Here is a 22,385-nt window from a genome sequence, read left to right on the forward strand (position 1 = left end):
CCATGATCCAACGGATATTGGCAATTTGATCTCTGGTTCCTCTGCCTTTTCTAAAACCAGCTTGAACATCTGGAAGTTCACAGTTCATGTATTGCTGAAGCCTGGCTTGGAGAATTTTGAGCATTACTTTACTAGCGTGTGAGATGAGGGCAATTGTGCAGTAGTTTGAGCATTCTTTGGCATTGCCTTTCTTTGGGATTGGAATGAAAAATGACCTTTTCCAGTCCTGTGGCCACTGCTGAGTTTTCCAAATTTGCTGGCATATTGAGTGCAGCACTTTCACAGCAGCATCTTTCAGGATTTGAAACAGCTCAATTGGAATTCCATCACCTCCACTAGCTTTGTTCGTAGTGATGCTTTCTAAGGCCCACTTGACTTCACATTCCAGGATGTCTGGCTCTAGATGAGTGATCACACCATCGGGATTCTCTGGGTCGTGAAGCTCTTTTTTGTACAGTTCTTCTGTGTATTCTTTCCACCTCTTCTTACTATCTTCTGCTTCTGTTAGGTCCCTACCATTTCTGTCCTTTATCGAGCCCATCTTTGCATGAAATGTTCCCTTGGTATCTCTAATTTTCTTGAAGAGATCTCTAGTCTTTCCCATTCTGTTCTTTTCCTCTATTTCTTTGTATTGATCACTGAGGAAGGCTTTATCTCTCTTGCTATTCTTTGGAACTCTGCATTCAGATGCTTATATCTTCCCTTTTCTCGTTTGCTTTTCGCCTCTCTTCTTTTCACAGCTATTTGTAAGGCCTCCCCAGACAGCCATTTTGCTTTTTTGCATTTCTTTTCCATGGGGTGGTCTTGATCCCTGTCTCCTGTACAGTGTCAGGAACCTCCATCCATAGTTCATCCGGCACCCTTTATCTATCAGATCTAGGCCCTTAAATCTATTTCTCACTTCCACTGTATAATCATAAGGGATTTGATTTAGGTCATACCTGAATGGTGTAGTGGTTTTCCCTACTTTCTTCAATTTAAGTCTGAATTTGGCAATAAGGAGTTCATGATCTGAGCCACAGTCAGCTCCTGGTCTTGTTTTTGTTAACTGTATAGAGCTTCTCCATCTTTGGCTGCAAAGAGTATAATCAATCTGATTATATTCAATCAATCTGATTATATATTATAATCAATCAATTTTCCATTATAGGTTATTGCAAATATTGACTATAGTTCCCTGTGCTATACAATAAACCTTTGCTGCTTGTTGCATATCTATTTTTTTAAATTAGAAATCTAGGATTCTGTTCATACTAAGTCACGTGGAATCAAAATGTCATATATTTTTTAGGTAGGCCAAAATTCATAAATTTTCTAAAATATATATGTTATACATACAGTTCTTTTCAAACATGGCTGCTTGTTAGAAACATACCTGGAGCTCTGAAGGAAGAAAATGCAGTACCTGGGCCTGTGTATTTTTCAAAAAATTCTAAGATAATTCTGATATGCATCTGGATTTTAAAAAGTGATTACAGGTTTTTTTTATTAAATGGTAGTTTGGGTGATAGAGAATTTTATTGTTTTTTTGTTGACCAATCATGATACAACAGTATTAAGTGAGTAATAGTTACTTAATCACAACAGAATTATCTTTTATTTTTTGTCTGGCTATTGATTTGTGAATACTGATAATCATCTCTGATGAACTCTGAACTGTAGCACCCCACTTAAGGGGACTGACAGGGATGGGTGAGAGATGTATGGAGTGAGATGCTGTTTTCATGCTGGAAGGCTTCAGGAAAAGGAACCAATCCTTGCCAGGTTATAAATATGTTTAAGAATGAGGAGAATTGTATTGAAAAGTCAAGGGGCTCAGTCAGGCACTGAGCGTAGTGAGATGAGGGCCTTGCCTCTGTGGTCTGATGTTTGCTGCCTTTTGCTTAGGGTTTTCTGATGAGCTTTAAAGCCAGTGTGAACTGCTCAGGCTCTGACCTTGGCAGGAAAGGTACTGTTTTATAACCACCCAGGCACAATCAACTCATTGATGTCACTGCCTTTGTCCTTTTATAGAGGAGTAGATTGGATAAGTCAGCTACTACTTTAGGCATAGGATCTTGGTTTGCCTCTCATTTGGGCTTTGGCCGGTAGGAAAGGGGTTTGGGGAAAATGGAGAGAGGTTTACCGCCATTCCCACTGCTACTGATGGCCAGACCTGAGGCAAAGGACACCCTCAGGGTAGGTATGGGGTGGGAGGAAAAGTCACCCTCCACTGACCGTAAATAAGCCTTGCTCTCTGTTGCTTACTGAATGGTGAGAGAAAGGGAAAACTGTTGTGCCCTTCACTTAGCATGCAGCTTCTCTGAAGTGGGAGTCGGGTGAGGTAGATTGTGGTGGCCGTCTCTCGAGCTCAGGTTTTAAACACCACTCCAGGACAATGGGGCCAAATGCCATGACTGTCACTTGGTGGTTCTTTATTGTTTCATTTGTAAAAGAGGAGTGGAGGCCTTAGAAGTTACTGTGTAAGCACCAACTCATTGTCGGGACTTTTTCAGAATCACATGGTACAAAAACCTGGCTTAAGCAAAAACAGAAATGTAGTGACTCACAGAATTGGGATACCAGGCTTTTGAAGCAAGACTGGAAGTAGAAGCTTAAGTAATGTTATAAAGGCATTTTCTCTAGCTTCATTTCGTGGTCCAATTTAACCTTAAATTTTAATCTTATTTTGATCTACCCTTGACAGACTATGTCAAAGGAAGATGGTGGCCACCAGTTGCCCTGTATATAAATTCTTAAACCTTGTGAGCTAAGAAAGGGGTATGTCTCTTAACTTCATATTTTTTAAAATTTAGAAAACTGTACCAGTTGGCCTGGCTTGGACTGTATACCCATTTCTTGGACTAATCACTGTATCTGAAAGAATGCAGGTCCATAATTAACCCAAGTTGATCACATGTCCACCTCTACCCAGGAGTGGTAGGGGACACACCATTATTGACAGTAAAGACCATGTCGAGCAAGAAAAATGACTTCAAGCAAAAATAGATGTAATTTCTGTCATTCATTCATTTATTCACTCAGTGTATCCAGTTTATTGAGTGTGTACAACATGACGGGCACTGTTAAGTGCTAGGGATTTAACAAGGAACACAACAGACCAAGTCCTTACCGTCTGGGAGCTTACATCCTAATTGGGAAAGACATGATTCATAAGAAAACTTTTAAAATTAAATTAATGAATGAATGGACAAGATAATAATGGAAAATAGTAAGTGCAATTGAGATCAAAGAAAGATGATAAAATAGAGTGGCCAGGGGAATGAGTACTACTCCAGAGAATGTGGTTGGGGAAGTCTTCTTGGAGGAAGTAATGTTTGAGCTTACCTGTGCAAAATTGCTTAAGAGATAGGAATACCAGACTACCTTACCTGCCTCCTGTGAAACCTGTATGCAGGTCAAGAAGCAACAGTTAGAACCAGACATGGAACAATAGACTGGTTCAGAGTTGGGAAAGGAGTATGTCAAGGCTGTGTACTGTCACCCTGTTTATGTAACTTCTATGCAGGTGGATCAGATGGTAAAGAATCCACCTGCAATGCAGGAGATCTGGGTTTGATTGCTGGTTGGCAAGATTCCCTGGAGGAAGGCATGGCAACCCACTTCAGTATTCTTGCCTGGAGAATCCCATGGACAGAGGAGCCTGGTGGGCTACAGTCCATGGGGTCACAAAGAGTCGGACGTGACTGAGCAACTAAGCATAGCACAGCACATGCAGAGTACATCATGTGAAACATCGGGCTGGATGAAGCACAAGCTGGAATCAAGATTGCAGGGAGAGATATCAGTAACCTCAGATGTGCAGATGACACTACCCATATGGCAGAAAGCAAAGAGGAACTAAAGAGCCTCCTAATGAAAGTGAAAGAGGAGAGTGAAAAAGCTGGCTTAAAACTCAACATTCAAAAAACAAAGATCATGGCATCTGGTCCCATCGCTTCATGGCAAACGGAGAAACAATGGAAGCAGTGAGAGACTTTATTCTCTTGGGCTTCAGAATCACTGTGGATGGTTTACTGCAGCCATGAAATTTAAAAATGCTTGCTCTTTAAAGAAGCAATGACAAACCTGGACAGTGTATTACAAAGTAGAGACGTTACTTTGCCTACAAAAGTCTGTAGAGTCAAAGCTGTGGTTTTTCCAGTAGTTCTGTACAGATGTGAGAGCTGGACAGTAAAAAAGGCTGAGTGCCAAAGAATTGATGCCTTCAAACTGTGGTGCTGGAGAAGACTCTTGAGAGTCCCTTGGATCGCAAGGAGATCAAACCAGTCCATCCTAAAGGATATCAGTCCTAAATGTTCATTGGAAGGACTGATGTTGAAGCTGAAACTCCAATACTTTGGCCACCTGATGTGAACAGCTGACTCATTGGAAAAGACCCTGATGCTGGCAAAGATTGAATGCAGGAGGAGAAGGGGATGACAGAGGATGAGAAGGTTGGATGACATCATCAACTGGATGGACATGGGTTTGGGTGGAGTCTGGGAGTTGTTGATGGACAGGGAAGCCTGGCCATGCTGCAGTCCATGGGGTTGCAAAGAGTCAAACACAACTGAGTGACTGAACAACAACATTTGAGCTGAGACTTAAAGGATGAAAGGGAGTGGACTTTGCTAAACTTTGGAGTAAATGTGTTCTAGGAAGAAGAACTATTGATAATATTAACTCTAGTGTCCTTTGGGTGAGAAAGTGTTCTCTGTTTTGTTCATGTGTCTAAAACATTACCTGGCACATAATAGATGCTCAGTATGTTTTGAATGAGAGCAGTGAAGGAAGGCTAGTAGGGCTGGAGTGTAACAAGTGTAAACAAGAAGGGTATTGATTGTTGATGAGGTTGGAGAAAGTACAAAAGGGCTAGAAAGTAGGGTCTGTAGGCCCTGAATTATATTCTGAGTGCAAGGAGAGTCTATTGGAGAGTTTAAAGCAGAGGATAACATGATTTATTTATTTTTAAAGATCAGTATTCCCAAAATAAGGAATGCTGCTGCTGCTGCTAAGTCGCTTCAGTCGTGTCTGAGTCTATACGACCCCATAGACTGCAGCCCACCAGGCTCCTCTGTCCACAGGATTCTCCAGGCAAGCACACTGGAGTAGGTTGCCATTTCCTTCTCCATGAGAGGGAAAAATACCCATCAAAATCAGAGCAGCCACAATGCTTCCATCCTTAATACATGCCTATCATTTGCATAGGCTTATCCATCTCCCTTCCAGTGGAGAACAAGTATTGCTCCCAGTAGTAGGAAGGAAATGTTACTATTTCAAACAAGAAATGGACTGTCTTTAGTTCTTTAAGGGAGATAACAGCAGCAGGTGGCACAATTCATACAATGGGAAGGAGAAGTCTTTATACTGATTCCTTCTCTGTAAAGACTTTGGAGAGCAAGGCAACCACTTCCGGGAATGTGATCCTATAAAGACGGATATCAGCTTCTGCTGTGTTTGGGTTGGAGCTAGAAAAGAGGAAATAGATGACCTTTCTTTTCTTTTCTTTTCTTTTCTTTTTTTGACATTACATTCATTTGGAAATTTTTTTCTTTTGTAAGTTTTTTAATAATTTTTAAAAAACTTTTTATTTTGTATTGAAGTATAGTTGATTGGGCTTCCCAGATGGCACTAGTGGTGAAGAACCTGCCTACCACTGCAGGAGACGTGAGAGGCGGGTTCTGTCCCTGGGTGGGGAAGATCCCCTAGAGGCAGGCATGGCAACCCACTCCAGTATTCTTGCCTGGAGAATCCCCATGGACAGAGGAGCCTGGTGGCCTGCAGTCCATGGGGTCACAAAGAGTTGGATATGACTGAAGGGATGTAACACACACATCCGTAGCCAGTTGACAGTGTTGTGATATTAATAGTTTCAAGTGAACAGTGAAGGGACTTAGCCATCCATATATATGTATCCTGGGCTTCCCGGGTGGCTCAGCGGTAAAATATTCACACGCAGTGCAGGAGCCATGAGAGACACAGGTTCAATCCCTGGGTGAGGAAGGTGCCCTGGAGGAGAGCATGGCAACCCACTCCAGTATTCTTACCTGGTGAATCTCCATGGACAGAGGGGCCTTGTGGGCTACAGTCCATAGGATCACAAAGAGTTGGACACGGCTGAAGTGACTTAGCATGCATACATGTATCCATTCTCCCCCCAAATTCCCTCCCACCCAGGCTGCCACATAACACTGAGAAATGTTTGATGTGCTATACAATAAGGTGACCTTTTATTTTTGAAGCACATTAATGACATTAAAAAGTAGGCTTCAGAAGATTTGAGGTAAGGAGTGCAGAGCAGAACTGCTGTGTATGAAAATTGCCAAGAGGTTGTGGAAACTCGGAGTCTGGTTGGGGAAGAAAGAGAAGTGAAGAGGGCTGGTCCTGCACCACATGGAGGGGGGTCCCCAAGGAGGAAAAGAGCCAGGGAAAAAATCACCATTGACAGTTTTTCCAAGTTAATTACATTCTACTATTTCTGATAGCCATCAGCATGAACCCTAATGCCTAAATGCGATCTCATTTATGTGTTTGAACAACTCATTATTTTTTAATTATGCAGCTTGCTTCTTATTTGATTATTTGAGGATAAATATTGGATTAATTTCATTGGCAAAGTCTGTCGATATTTTGTCTCATAAATTTAACTTACCTTTACATATATAGCAACAACTCCTAGAGTCCATCTACCCTCATAGATGGTGATCACACTTGCTGGAATAGTGTTGCTTTGGATTTGACAACAGTTGGACAGAGGAGCTCGGCATGCAGAAAGAAGAAAAGAGGGGTGTGTCAAAGGGATCTACATCATTGGGTTTGGTTCTACCCAAGGAATACAGTCTGATTCTTATGGGAAGTTTAGAGAGAGACTGTCCTTTGAAAGTCTAGTGTTCAGTTTGCCAAGTGAAAGTTATTAGGCTGCAAAAAGCATTCTTATCTTGTGTGATGTTCTCCTTAAAACAGTTCCTGCCCCTTGACTGGTCACAAGGTCACTTGGCTTCAGATTGACTGGATTCCAATGTCCCACCTATTTTGAGAAAGGAAGCTTGTCTTTAAACCACCTGTGGTGGGGAGGTGAAGTGAGGGGTACATTCTCCCATTCCCCAATTCAACCGTCTTTATCAGATGTGACAAATAGTCCTAAAGAGTTTTAACTAAAACGAAAGGATGCTCAACTAAAATGAAAGGATGCTCTTACGGGATGCAGTAAAGCCCCTTAATTTGGTGTTTTCTGGTACTGTTGGGGCCATGTTAACATGGATGTGCCTTACTCGTGGCCTGTATTGCAGACCAAGGCAAAAAGATAGAAAGAACCAAATTTTAGGCTCACATCCAGAGCAAGAGGGCCTCCTTCTAATTTGTATAAAAGTTCAACATGGGCTAGCAATGGCCTTGACTGTGCTTCCAAGAATCAAGGGAGAGAGAGGTCATTTGTCTGTGAGTACAGCCAATGTTCAAGTGGACCAGATTTTGTCTGAGGTCAATGATACTTCCTGAGAGAGCTCCAAGAGGAAAAAACTCTCGTGCAAATGGAGTTGGAGCTCTAAAGCAGAATTTCACAACTAATATGTCTTGAGTGTGTTGCACATATGCCTCATGGTTGAACTGCTTAACCCTTGGGGAAGCTGGCCAAGGCAGGGGCAGCTGGAGCCTCTATCTTTGTCACCTCTGGCTAAGAGCAGCCTCATCCATTCAGGTGGTGTCTGGCAATATGATGATATTCTCAGTGCACCATGATAAGGGCAAGTTTGGGGAGCTCTGCTACAGGGTCTCACTTGTCAGAGGACCTGGGTTTCACATCTTGAAGGAAATGTCTAATCGTCCAAATACTTTGTTATTTGGTTCCCAGAACCACCACAGACTAACATCAGAAAATAAGTGGGGAAATGTCTGCTAAAGACCCTTCTGCTACAGCTGGTTTCTAAGCCAGAAATGCAGGAGGATCCTGCAGAATGGGCACAGGTTGATGCACAGGATGAACTCTGCAATACTGGAGAGAATATGAGCTATTTAGCTCAGACTTACGTAGTTGTGACAACTTCTATTTAAAACAACCGTTCTTGCCTGTCTTAGAATCATAAATTGCCCATGATAATCTGAGCTACTGGTGGCGTTGTCAAGTTGATTCTCTCCTTGAAATATCTCCCAGACCAGCCGCCTCCTCTGTGTTCTCCTTATCCATGTCACCCCCTTTCTTAAGAGGCAAGACCTTCACATTTGGTTGTGCTGTGCACAACATACTACTGTATGCTAAGAGCCTTGATACTCTCCACTGTCTACTGGATAAAGGTTAAATTTTACAGTCTGGCATGCGAGGCCTTTTCATGGTCTGCTTCAGTCTACTTGAATCAGTGAAGATGCTGGTGGGAAACAGATGGCCCACTGCAAGGGTTTAACTGAAGAGAACTTAATGGTTAAACTATTTACAGAGTGATAGGTGAGGCTGAGGGAATGCAACAGGGATGATGAAACTCTAATCCAGGAGTTAGCCACAGCAAAGCTGTTACTACCCCTGGGCTGGGCTGAATGAATAGGGAAAGCAACGATGGGTGATACTAGACCCTGCAGAGAACTTGGAGCCAAAGAAGAGAGATGGAGAAGTCGGAAGCTGAAACCATTTACCTACCACCACCAGAACAGTCAGGAGACAGGGAGAGAGCTGGAAAGCTGCATTCTGATATGAAGCTGGTGCCCACCCCACCCTCATTGCTAAACCAACTGGAATCCAGAGGGCAGCAGGGTGTGGGTGATGCCGTCCCTAGGGTCAGCCTCTGCAGGGCAGAAAAGGTTGGAGGACGCCTCTGGGAAAATAACCTGCACATTCCTTCCCTCCTCCCAGTCCTCTAAGCCTAAGCGTTAGCCATTCGGGTTCCTTTTCTTATTGGTTCTGTGGTGGTTCACATCCCTGTGGTGGCTCATGTTTAAGCCTTGGTCTAGAATGCTCTCCTCATCCCCCTCCTGTATTTATACATTTGAAATCCGACTCATCCTTTAATCCCAGCTTATAAGCGGCCTTCTTGAAGTCTTCTTAAAGACTTGTTTGATAGCTCTGGCAGGATCGTCTAGGCCAGGGATATGAGTGGCTCGGAAAGCCTAAAATATTTACTCTCTGGCCCTGTGCAGAAAAAGTTTGACTGTGCTTGCTCTCAATCTGCTGCTATCCACCATGGTAGCCATTAGCTGCATGTGGCTAATGCAAACTTGGATGCGGCTGCTGCAACTGAGAATGGAAATTTGAATTTTACTTAATTAAAAAAAATTCTGTTTATTATTTATGTATGTATTTTGTTTTTGTCTGGGCTGGGTCTTCATTGCTGTGCGGGCTTTTCTCTAGTTGTGGACAGTGGGGGCTACTCTCATTGTGGAATGCGGGCTTCTCATTGTGGTGGCTTTTCTGGTTGCGGAGTACAGGCTCTAGGGTACATGGGCTTAGTTGCCCCATGGCATGTGGGATCCTCCCAGGGTCAGACCTGTGTCTCCCGCATTGATAGATGGATTCTTTACACCAAGCCACTGGAGAAGCTTGAATTAATTCAATTTTAAGTTATAAAACCAATATGTAATTCAATTATGGGCAACTTTTAAATGTTTAGAACACTTTGGATACGAAAATCTGTTTATTTTTAACCTGTAAATTTGATTAACATTGAATACGGATCAGGTATTTCTGAAGAAAATTTAGTTGCAAGTTTCAGTGTGCCATAAGTCCACAGTGACTTTTGAAGACAGTGAGAGAAGAAAAAAGAATGTAAAATATCTTAATATTTTGACATGTCAAAATGAAAATAGTTCATATATATGGGGTTGAAGTGTATTATTAAATTTAATTTTACCTCTTTCTTTTTAAAGTGTGATTACTGGAAAGTTTACCGTTACATAGTGGTTTGCATTGTATTTCTACTGGACAGCATTTTTTTAATACTAACATCCAGAAACTCTTTGCAAATGTTTTTATTACAGTGAATATATCTCTCTTCCTCTCTCATTGTAAATTTCTTAAAGACTGAGACATAGTTTAAAAAAATCTCTGATTTTCATGTGTTGCATGTAATAAATATTCAATAAATGCACAATGAATCGAGCCATTCAAATGCTTCTTGGAAGTTGTGGTCAATTCTCTGGGTTTTTGAAAGAGAAATTTAGGCTGAATTTCAGTGATCTTCAGGAGTTTCAGGTTTGTAATCCCAAGTGCTTCCTTAGATTTATGCCTCAACAAGTGACTTCTTGCAGAGGAAAAGATATATTGTGGAATCTTTTTTTCTCATACTCATTAAGAAGAATTTATATAAGGCCATCTCTGATTTTTTAACCACAGCAGATGTCAACTATATCATAAAGCACAAAATTGCTAAATAGTTACACTATACCAGAGGTGTACTGTTATAATTGAAGTATGTATTTTAAGGACTCAGCATCATTTAAATATTTCATAGACATTAAGGATAATTCAGTTAAAATCTAACATATATTTATAGAGCATCTATCATGTGTTAGGGATTGTTCTGGGCTCCTCAGATATTACCAACAAATAGAAATCAACAGAATGTCTATTCTTTTGGAATTTATGTTTATTATAACATGATAAATAAATCCAGCAGTTTGTTAGGTGATGAGCACAATAGAAAAAAAAAAAGAATAAGATAAGGGAGACTATGGTTACAGCATGGAACAAGTTACAGTTTTAAGTGGGGTTGTTAGGACAGGACTCTGAATAGGTGCCATTTGGGCAAAGGCTGGATGAATGTGAGGGATTTATCCATGGAGCTATCTGGAGTAGCTCCCCAAGTGGTGCTAGTGGTACAGAATCCGCCTGCCAATGCAGGAGACGCAGGAGACACAGGTTCGATCCCTGGGTTGTGAAGATCCCCTGGAGAAGGAAATGGCAACCCACTCCAGTATTTTTGCCTGGAAAATCCCATGGACAGAGGAGCCTGGCGTGGGATTCAAGGAGTCAGACATGACTGAGCATGCACACATCTTGGGGGTGAGCATTACAGACAGCGATGAGTCCGTGCCAAGAGCTTGGTCAAGGAGCTCTTGGTGTGATCAAGAAATAGCAGGCAGGCAGAGCAGCTGGAATACAGTTAACAGTGAAGAGAGTCGGAAATGAAAGCAGTGAGGCAGTTGGGGCCAGATCAGAGGGCCTCAGGGACTACTGTGACACTTTGCTCTCAGAGAACTGGAGAGCGCCCTACTTTGTGCAGAGGAATGACCAGGTCTAGCCTAAGTTTTAAAATGACAACTCTGTTCTGTTGAGACTATACCAGAGGTTGGCAGATGGCTCTGTAAAGGAGCAGAAAGTAAACATTTGAAGTGACAGCATGTGATATTTATCTTTCTCCTTCTGACTGACTTCAAACTTAGTGTGATAATCTCTAAGTCCACTCATGTTGCTGTAAATGGCATTCTTTCTTTCTTTTTAATGGCTGAGTAATAAAAAATGTCAACTCCAGTATTCTTGCTGGGAAAATCCCATGGACAGAGGAGTCTGGAGGGCTATAGTCTGTGGGGTTACAAAAAGTCGAACATGACTGAGTACTTGCTAATTAATAATATTCTATGTATGTGTGTACCACATCTTCATAAACCAGTCATCTACTGGTAGGCATCTGGGCTGATTCCTTGTCTTGGCTATTATAAATAGTGCTGCTGTGAACATTGGAGTGTATGTATCTTTTAGAATTAGTTCAGGTCAGTCACTCAGTCATGTCTGACTCTTTGCGACCCCATGAACCACAGCCCACCAGGCCTCCCTGTCCATCACCAACTTCCGGAGTCCCCCCAAACCCATGTCCATTGAGTCGGTGATGCCATCCAACCATCTCATCCTCTGTTGTCCCCTTCTCCTCCTGCCCTCAATCTTTCCCAGCATCAGGGTCTTTTCCAGTGAGTCAGCTGTTCGCATCAGGTGGCCAAAGTATTGGAGTTTCAGCTTCAACATCAGTCCTTCCAATTAGAGTTTTAGTTTTTTCTGAATATATGTCCATGAGTGGGATGACTGGGTCATGTGGTAGCTTTATTTTCAGATTTTTAAGTAACCTATTAAGGAATTTCTCCCAATCTGTTTTCCACAGTAGATGCACCAATTTACATTTATAGCAAGAGAATACAAGAGTTCCTGGATTTCATATACTTTTTATGTCTCAAAATACTCCTAAAAAATTGTTTTTAACCAATAGTCTATAGGGAGACCAGAGAGATACAATGGAGACAATTTAATAATTGAAGGAAGAGAGATGATAATAGTCCAGATGCTAGCAGTGAATGAGAAAGAAGAGATCATATTTTAAATATATTCTGTAGGTTAAGCCAAAAAGATTTGATGATTTGGATGTGGGAGGAAAGAAAGAGAAGAATCAGAATGACTTTAAGATTTTGGTCTGAGCGCCTTGAAGGATTTGCAATCAACTGAGATGGGAAAAGCTATAGGTGACATGGCTTTTGTGATAGAAAATGAGGAGGTTAATTTTGGACACATTGACTTTGAGATGGCTGTTACATGTCAAGTGGAGTCGGTATGGAGGCAGATGGATATGCACATACATGTTTGGAGAAAGGTCTGGTCTGGAGATGTACTTTTGGGTATCGTTATATTACAGTTAGCATTCAAAATCTTGTGACCTTATGAGATCACTTAGGGCACAAAGGTCGCTAGAAAAGGCAAAAAAACCTAGGACTGAATTCCAGGTTATCATGACATTATGAGGTTGATGCATAAAGAGAGAACAGGAAAGGTCTTAGAGAAAGGGCAATCCGTGAGGTAGGTGGAAAACCAGGATAATACGGTGTCCTAAAAGCAAAGGGGAGAAAGGGCATCAATAGGGAGGAAGGGAGCAGTTGTCTCAAGTTCCACGTTAGTGGTCAAGTGACACAGGGACTGAAAACAGGCCATTGGGCTTAGTATCATGGATTCATGAATTACCTTAATGTGATCAATTTCCATGGAGCTATGGGATTGAAGTTCAGTTCAGTTCCGTCACTCAGTAGTGTCCAACTCTTTACGACCCCATGAACCACAGCATGCCAGGCATCCCTGTCCATCACCAACTCCCGGAGTTCACCCAAACCCATGTCCATTGAGTCGGTGATGCCATCCAACTATCTCATCCTCTGTCGTCCCCTTCTCCTCCTACCCTCAATCTTTCCCAGCATCAGGGTCTTTTCCAGTGAGTCAGCTCTTCGCATCAGGTAGCCAAAGTATTGGAGTTTCAGCTTCAACATCAGTCCTTCCAATGAACACCCAGGACTGCTCTCCTTTAGAATGGACTGGTCGGATCTCCTTGCAGTCCAAGGGACTCTCAAGAGTCTTCTCCAACACCGCAGTTCAAAAGCATCAATTCTTTGGCACTCATCCTTCTTTAAGGTCCAACTCTCACATCCATACAGGACTACTGTAAAAACCATACCTTTGACTAGATGGACCTTTGTTGACAGAGTAATCTCTCTGCTTTTTAATATGCTGTCTAGGTTGGTCATAACTTTGCTTCCAAAGAGCAAGCGTCTTGTAATTTCAAGGCCACAGTCACCATCTGCAGTGAATTTGGAGCCCCCCAAAATAAAGTCTCTCATTATTTCCATTGTTTCTCCATCTATTTGCTATGAAGTGATGGGACCAGATGTCATGGTCTTAGTTTTCTGAATGTTGAGCTTTAAACCAACTTTTTCACTCCTCTTTCACTTTCATCAAGATGCTCTTTTTTCTCTTCACTTTCTGCCATAAGGGTGGTGTCATCTGCATATCTGAGGTTATTGATATTTCTCCCAGCAATCTTGATTCCAGCTTGTGCTTCATCCAGCCCAGCATTTCTCATGATGTAGTCTGCATACAAGTTAAATAAGCAGAGTGACAGTATACAGCCTTGACGTGCTCCTTTCCCAATTTGGAACCAATCCATTTTTCCATGTCCGGTTCTAACTGTAGCTTCTTGACCTGCACACAGATTTCTCAGGAGGCAAGTAAGCTGGTCTGGTATTCCCATCTCTTTCAGAATTTTCCAGTTTGTTGTGATCCACACAGTCAAAGGCTTCAGCGTCATTAGTGAAGCAGAAATAGATGTTTTTTCTGGAATTCTCTTGCTTTTTGTATGATTCAGTGGATGCTGGAATTTGATCTCTGGTTCCTCTGCCTTTTCTAAAACCAGCTTGAACATCTGGAAGTTCTCAGTTCATGTACTGTTGAAGCCTGGCTTGGAGAATTTTGAGCATTACTTTACTAGCGTGTGAGATGAGTGCAATTGTGCGGTAGTTTGAGCATTCTTTGGCATTGCCTTTCTTTGGGATTGGAATGAAAACTGACCTTTTCCAGTCCTGTGGCCACTGCTGAGTTTTTCAAATTTGCTGGCATATTGAGTGCAGCGTCTGGTCCCATCACTTCATGGCAAATAGATGGGGAAACTGTGGCTGACTTTATTTTGGGGGGCCATTTTTTGGGGGGCTCCAAAATCACTTCAGATCGTGATTGCAGCCATGAAATTAAAACATGCTTGTTCCTTGGAAGGAAAGTTATGACCAACCTAGACAGCATATTAAAAAGCAGAGACATTACTTTGTCAACAAAGGTCCATCTAGTCAAGGCTATGATTTTTCCAGTAGTCATGTATGAAGAAAGCTGAGCACTGAAGAATTGATGCTTGAACTGTGGTGTTGGAGAAGACTCTTGAGAGTCCCTTGGACTGCAAGGAGATCCAACCGGTCAATCCTAAAGGAGATCAGTCCTGGGTGTTCATTGGAAGGACTGATGTTAAAGCTGAAACTCTAATACTTTGGCTACCTAATGCAAAGAACTGACTCATTTGAAAAGACCTTGATGCTGGGAAAGATTGAGGGCAGGAGGAGAAGGACGACAGAGGATGAGATAGTTGGATGGCATCACCGACTCAATGGACATGGGTTTGGGTGGACTCCAGGAGTTGTTGATGGACAGGGAGGCCTGGCATGCTGTGGTTCATGGGGTCACAAAGAGTTGGACATGACTGAGCAACTGAACTGAACTGAGTGCAGCACTTTCACAGCATCATAGCATCATCTTTTAGGATTTGAAATAGCTCAACTGGAATTCCATCACCTCCAGTAGCTTTGTTCATAGTGATGCTTCCTAAGGCCCACTTGACTTCACATTCCAGGATGTCTGGCTCTTGGTGAGTGATCACACCATCGTGATTATCTGGGTCGTGAAGCTCTTTTTTGTACAGTTCTTCTGTGTATTTTTGCCACCTCTTCTTAATATCTTGTGCTTCTGTTAGATCCATACCATTTCTGTCCTTTATTGTGCCCATTTTGCGTGAAACGTTCCCTTGGTATATCTAATTTTCTTGAAGAGATCTCTAGTCTTTCCCATTCTATTGTTTTCCTCTTTGTTTGCATTGACCAATGAGAAAGGCTAATTCTTGTCTCTCTGTTATTCTTTGGAACTCTGCATTCAGATGTATATATCTTTCCTTTTCTCCTTTGGTTTTCACTTCTCTTCTTACCTCAGCTCTTTGTAAGACCTCCTCAGACAACCATTTTGCCTTTTTGCATTTCGTTTCCTTGAGGATGGTTTTGATCACTGCCTCCTGTACAGTGTTACAAACCTCTGTCCATAGTTCTTCAGTCACTCTCTATCAGATCTAATCCCTTGACTCTGTTTGTCACTTCCACTATATTATCATAAGGGGTTTGATTTCGGTCATACTTGAATGGTCTAGTGATTTTCCCTATTTTCTTTAATTTAAGTCTGAATTTTGCAATAAGGAGTTCATGATCTGAGCCACAGTCAGCTCCCAGTCTTGTTTTTGCTGACTGTATAGAGCTTCTGCATCTTTGGCTGCAAAGAATAAAATCAATGTGATTTCAGTATTGACCAAAATTTGTTGATAGTATCTGGTGATGTTCATGTGTAGAGTCATCTCGTGTTGTTGGAAGAGGGTGTTTGCTGTGACCAGTGCATTCTCTCAGTAAAACTCTGTTAGCCCTTGCCCTGCTTCATTTTGTACTCCAAGGCCAAATTTGCCTGTTACTTAACAGCATGGATTGCAAGTCCCCTGAAAGTCTAAAATCCGGCACACAAGGTTAATAACTCTAATTCCCCAAGCAGGTATGAAATGGTCAGAGGGACCAGGAAAAACTAACTGGGGAAAAGAAGTTCGGTCCATATGTTTCTGTTTAGTAAATTAGAGACCACAGTAAAAGAGCTGGAGAAGGAAATGGCAACCCACTCCAGTGTTCTTGCCTGAAGAATCCCAGGGATGGGGGAGCCTGGTGGGCTGCCGTCTATGGGGTCACACAGAGTCAGACACGACTGACGCAACTTAGCAGCAGCAGCCAAGTATCTCTTGATTTCCTACTTTTGCATTCCAGTTCCCTATGATGACAAGAACATCTCTTTTTGTTGTTAGTTCTAGAAGTTCTTTTTTTTTTAATATAAATTTATTTATTTTATTGGAGGTTAATTACTTTACAATATTGTATTGTCTAGAAGTTCTTATAAGTCTTCATAGAACCGTTCAACCGTTCCAACTTCATTGAACCTTTCAACCAGTCAACTTCAGCTTCTTTGGCGTTAGTGATTGGGGCATAGATTTGGATTACTGTGATATTGAATGGTTTGCCTTAGAGACAAAGAGACCATTCTGTTGTTTTTGAGATTCCACCCAAGTACTGCATTTTGGACTCTTCTGTTGACTGAGGTATTTTTTTCTCTTTTTTAGTTTTTTTAAAAAAATTATTGTGGTATAGTTGATTTGCAGTGTTGTATTTCAGATATACAGCAAAGTGAATCAGTTATGCATATACATATATCCACTGTTTATTAGATTCTTTTCCCATATAGGCCATTACAGAGTATTGGGTAGAGTTCCCCCCCCCCATACAGTAGGCCCTTATTAGTTATCTGTTTTATATTTTGTAGTGTCTATATCAATCCCAACCTTCCAGTTTATCCCTCCACCTCTTCCCCTCTGGTAACCACAAGTTTATTTTCTATATGTGTAACTCTACTTCTCTTTGGTAGTTGAGTTCATTCGTAGACCTTTTTTAGATTCCACATATCAGTAGTATCATATGATATTTTCTTTCTGTCTGACTTCCTTCACTCAGTATGACAATCTCTAAGTCCATCCATGTGGCTGAAAATGGCATTATTTCCTTATTTATATGGCTGAGTAATATTCCACTGTATATATACACCGCACCTTCTTTATCCTAAATGAATGACTTTTAATAGAACAAAGTTAAAACAGCACTTGGAACCTAGTAAGAGACATAACAGAGTTACTGTATACATATACACATACATATGTATGTGTATGTTAGCTATTAACAAAGAAAGTGTTTTTACAGTTTAGGGTTTAAGAACTCATGTGTTTTCAAAGGGATTAGATGCTTCTGGACACTTCTTCCAATCATTGATTTTGTTGTGGTTGTTATTGACTTAAAAAGTTAAAGAATTCTTCTGCAGAAATGGTGGACAGTACTAAGTAATTGCTTTAAGAGGCCATCATATGAAATTATTAGCCCCTTCATTCCCTTTTCAGCTGAGGAGATGATAAAAAGCACCAGTCACATATTTCTTTCTCATATATAATCACCACCTTATTCCTGAACCACTGAACCCCTGCTACTTCTGTATTCTGCACCTTCTCACTCTCTCCATCTGCAGCCTATGGTGAAGATTCTTGAAAAGTTTCTGAATATATCCTGGATGCAGCATCCAGACCCCTTTCCCCTTTTTTAATGGTGGAATGAGGACCATAGCAATGATATTTTTATGACCTGGAGAGGGACAGGAAAGAATGAACAAGTTGGAAAGAAGGTATTAAGACTTAGGATAGGATGGAAGGATTGGTGTAGGTTGAGGGTCTTCCACATGGAAGACAGAGTATGGCTGCAGGTTGAGTGGGTACCGCAGGCACCATTTAGGCTGGATGAAAAAGCAGAAGGAAGTGCTTTTATTTTCTCCAACTGTTGCTCCCAGCAGTGGCTCAAGTGCACTAATTAAAATGAAATAAGTAGCAACTTGGATGTCTAGGAAGATATAAGTGCCAGAAGTGTGTGCTCACTTTTTCCTTTTCTCCAGAGCTGGCCCACAGATGGTAAAAACAGGTATGATGTCAGGCATCTCCCCTTTCATCTGGACTGTGGCATCGACTGGTTGGGGTATCTCATTTCTCCAACATTTGCTGAAGCTATTAATACTTCCCTGGATTCCTCTTCTGTGAGAGTGCTTAACAAACACTTAGAGAAGTTAGAGAAATACCTGAGAGTAAATTGAGCAAAATAGTTCTAATTTGTTATTAATGAAAAAAATCCTAGGAGTCCCGTATTCCCACAGATCCACAAATCATCTGCCAATATCTTGTTTGACAATATCTAACTTTGTCCACTATCATTCCAGAAGTCTTTTCCACGTGGTGTCTGGGGAACCGATGTGGAATGTAGTAAAATTTAAACCTGGGATTTACTTTAAAAAGAAAAAAAAAGTAGGGATGAAACTAGTCTTGTTTTTCTCAACCTTTGCCTCATCTATTTAATATGGCCCTTGCTGAGATACTTGAAAAGCCTCCTAGAGAACTGAGGCTCTTTCTCAGTTTCTCACACTTTTTTGCGACTCTCTTTGGGGTCAGTCTTCACATGGCAGGGCCTGTGGTGAAAGAAACCTGGGTCACAGGCATAAATCATAGTCTTTTGTTAAAGTACTTCCTGTGCAGTGGGCAGATCTATAGTGCCATTTTGATTGTAAATTTCTCAGTGACTAGATCCTTTATTTATATCACATTACAGTGAATTATTAATACCTCATTGCATGATTTCCAAATGCCTGAACTATTTCTGTGGTTCATTGTGACTTTTAAACACCCCCAAAATGCACTGTGAGGAACTGCGTTGTGTTTTTTTAAGGTGGTACAGGGATGAGACACAGTTGAACTTTTCATTGTATGCTGTCCAAGAACAACTGTCCATCACCTCCTGATCCCTCTCCACATGAAGTACTTCAGTGAATGAAACAGAATATTCCTCAATATTCTCAAATTCCCAAAACAGATTTCAAAATTATACTGAATGGGTGATGAAATTGAAGTGGTCACACAATCTTGGTTTCCTTACTTTATTTAAAGTTTTACTTTTTACGTACTATATTCATAATACAGATAACAATTAGTTGTTTAATTTCCCTTATGCCACTTTTACAGCAATCCATTTTAAGGGAAACAAAAATTCTGATTTAATGTAAATAGGTTGTCCAGTAGAATAAATTCTAAAGGGCTTTTACCTTCTTAGTGATTAGCTTATCAGATACTGCTGAAAGTAAGCACTTTAAAACTCATTGTTTTGTTTTGTCAAGTCCTAAAAAGCTAGATTTCATAGTGGTTAGGTTCTTGTTCAAGTGACCTTCAATGTGATATCTTCCTCCTGCCCTTATAACTCTACAGACATAATAACTCAACTATCTGATAAACTGGCCATTTTGTACCTTTCCAAGTCTATGCCCCAACCAGTAACGCTGAAGAAGCTGAAGTTGAATGGTTCTATGAAGACCTACAAGACCTTTTAGAACTAACATCCCCAAAAGATGTCCTTTTCATTATAGGGGACTGGAATGCAAAAGTAGGAAGTCAAGAAACACCTGGAGTAATAGGCAAATTTGGCCTTGGAATGCGGAAAGAAGCAGGGCAAAGATTAATAGAGTTTTGCCAAGAAAATGCACTGGTTATAGCAAACACCCTCTTCCAACAGCACAAGAGAAGACTCTACACATGGACATCACCAGATGGTCAACACCGAAATCTGACTGATTATATTCTTTGCAGCCAAAGATGGAGAAGCTCTATGCAGTCAACAAAAACAAGACCAGGAGCTGACTGTGGCTCAGATCATGAACTCCTTATTGCTAAATTCAGACTGAAATTGAAGAAAGTAGGGAAAACCACTAGACCATTCAGGTATGACCTAAATCAAATCCCTTATGATTATACAGTGGAAGTGAGAAATAGATTTAAGGGCCTAGATCTGATAGAGAGAGTGCCTGATGAACTATGGAATGAGGTTCGTGACATTGTACAGGAGACAGGGATCAAGACCATCCCCATTGGAAAGAAATGCAAAAAAGCAAAATGGCTGTCTGGGGAGGCCTTACAAATAGCTGTGAAAAGAAGAAAGGCAAAAAGAAAAGGAGAAAAGGAAAGATGTAAGCATCTGAATGCAGAGTTCCAAAGAATAGCAAGAAGAGATAAGAAAACCTTCTTCAGCGATCAATGCAAAGAAATAGAGGAAAAGAACAGAATGGGAAAGACTAGAGATCTCTTCAAGAAAATTAGAGATACCAAGGGAAAATTACATGCAAAGATAGGCTCGATAAAGGACAGAAATTGTATGGACGTAACAGAAGCAGAAGATATTAAGAAGAGGTGGCAAGAATACACAGAAGAACTGTACAAAAAAGATCTTCATGACCCAGATAATCATGGTGGTGTGGTCACTCATCTAGAGCCAGACATCCTGGAATGTGACGTCAAGCAGGCCTTAGAAAGCATCACTACGAACAAAGCTAGTGGAGGTGATGGAATTCCAGTAGAGCTATTTCAAATCCTGAAAGATGATGCTGTGAAAGTGCTGCACTCAATATGCCAACAAATTTGGAAAACTCAGCAGTGGCCACAGGACTGGAAAAGGTCATTTTTCATTCCAATCCCAAAGAAAGGCAATGCCAAAGAATGCTCAAACTACTGCACAATTGCACTCATCTCACATGCTAGTAAAGTAATGCTCAAAATTCTCCAAATCAGGCTTCAGCAATACGTGAACCATGAACTTGCTGATGTTCAAGCTGGTTTTAGAAAAGGCAGAGGAACCAGAGATCAAATTGCCAACATCCGCTGGATCATGGAAAAAGCAAGAGAGTTCCAGAAAAACATCTATTTCTGCTTGATTGACTATGCCAAAGCCTTTGACTGTGTGGATCACAATAAACTGTGGAAAATTCTGAAAGAGATGGGAATACCGGACCACCTGACCTGCCTCTTGAGAAACCAATATGCAGGTCAGGAAGCAACAGTTAGAACTGGACATGGAACAATAGACTGGTTTCTAATAGGAAAAGCAGTACATCAAGGCTGTATATTGTCACCCTGCTTATTTAACTTATATGTGGAGTACATTATGAGAAACGCTGGACTGGAAGAAAGACAAGCTGGAATCAAGATTGCCGGGAGAAATATCAATAAACTCAGATATGCAGATGACACCACCCTTATGGCAGAAAGTGAAGAAGAACTAAAAAGCCTCTTGATGAAAGTGAAAGTGGAGAGTGAAAAAGTTGGCTTAAAGCTCAACATTCAGAAAACGAAGATCATGGCATCTGATCCCATCACTTCACGGGAAATAGATGGGGAAACAGTGGAAACAGTGACAGACTTTATTTTTGGGGGCTCCAAAATCACTGCAGATGGTGATTGCAGCCATGAAATTAAAAGACGCTTATTCCTTGGAAGAAAAGTTATGACCAACCTAGCTAGCATATTGAAAAGCAGAGACATTACTTTGCCAACTAAGGTCCGTCTAGTCAAGGCTATGGTTTTTCCTGTGGTCATATATGGATGTGAGAGTTGGACTGTGAAGAAGGCTGAGCACCAAAAATTGATGCTTTTGAACTGTGGTGTTGGAGAAGACTCTTTGAGAGTCCCTTGAAGTGCAAGGAGATCCAACCAGTCCATTCTGAAGGAGATCAGCCCTGGGATTTCTTTGGAAGGAATTATGCTGAAGCTGAAACTCCAGTACTTTGGCCACCTCATGTGTAGAGGTGACTCATTGGAAAAGACTCTGATGCTGGGAGGGATTGGGGGTAGGAGGAGAAGGGGACGACAGAGGATGAGATGGTTGAATGGCATCACTGACTCAATGGATGTGAGTCTGAGTGAACTCCAGGAGTTGGTGATGGACAGGGAGGCCTGGCGTGCTGCAATTCATGGGGTCAGAAAGAGTCGGACACGACTGAGCTACTGAACTGAACTGAACCGTACCTTTCTTTAAATGCCACATTTTAGTTAATTATCTTAAAGCATAATATTAGTATAATAATTTCCATTCTAATATTTTTAAAAATAAGCATATGATTAAAAAAAAAAAAGAATTAGCAGTACAGAGGAATACCAGTTGAAAAGTTTTCATCTACAATGTATTAGCTTGAGCTGCCATAATAAAATAACACACGTTGGATGGCTTAAACAACAGAAATTTATTTTCTCACAATTCTGGGGGCTAGAAATCCAAGACTGAAGCGTGAACAGATCCAGTTTTTGGTACGGGCTTTCTCCGGGCTTGCAAATGGCCACCTTCTCACTGTATCATTGCATGACGTTTACTCTGTGTGTACGTGAGAATGAGAGAACTGTGGTGTGTCTTATTCTCATAAGGATACCAGTCCAATG

The sequence above is a fragment of the Capra hircus genome, chromosome 10 (genome assembly GCF_001704415.2).
Source record: "Capra hircus breed San Clemente chromosome 10, ASM170441v1, whole genome shotgun sequence".
NCBI lineage: Eukaryota > Metazoa > Chordata > Mammalia > Artiodactyla > Bovidae > Capra > Capra hircus.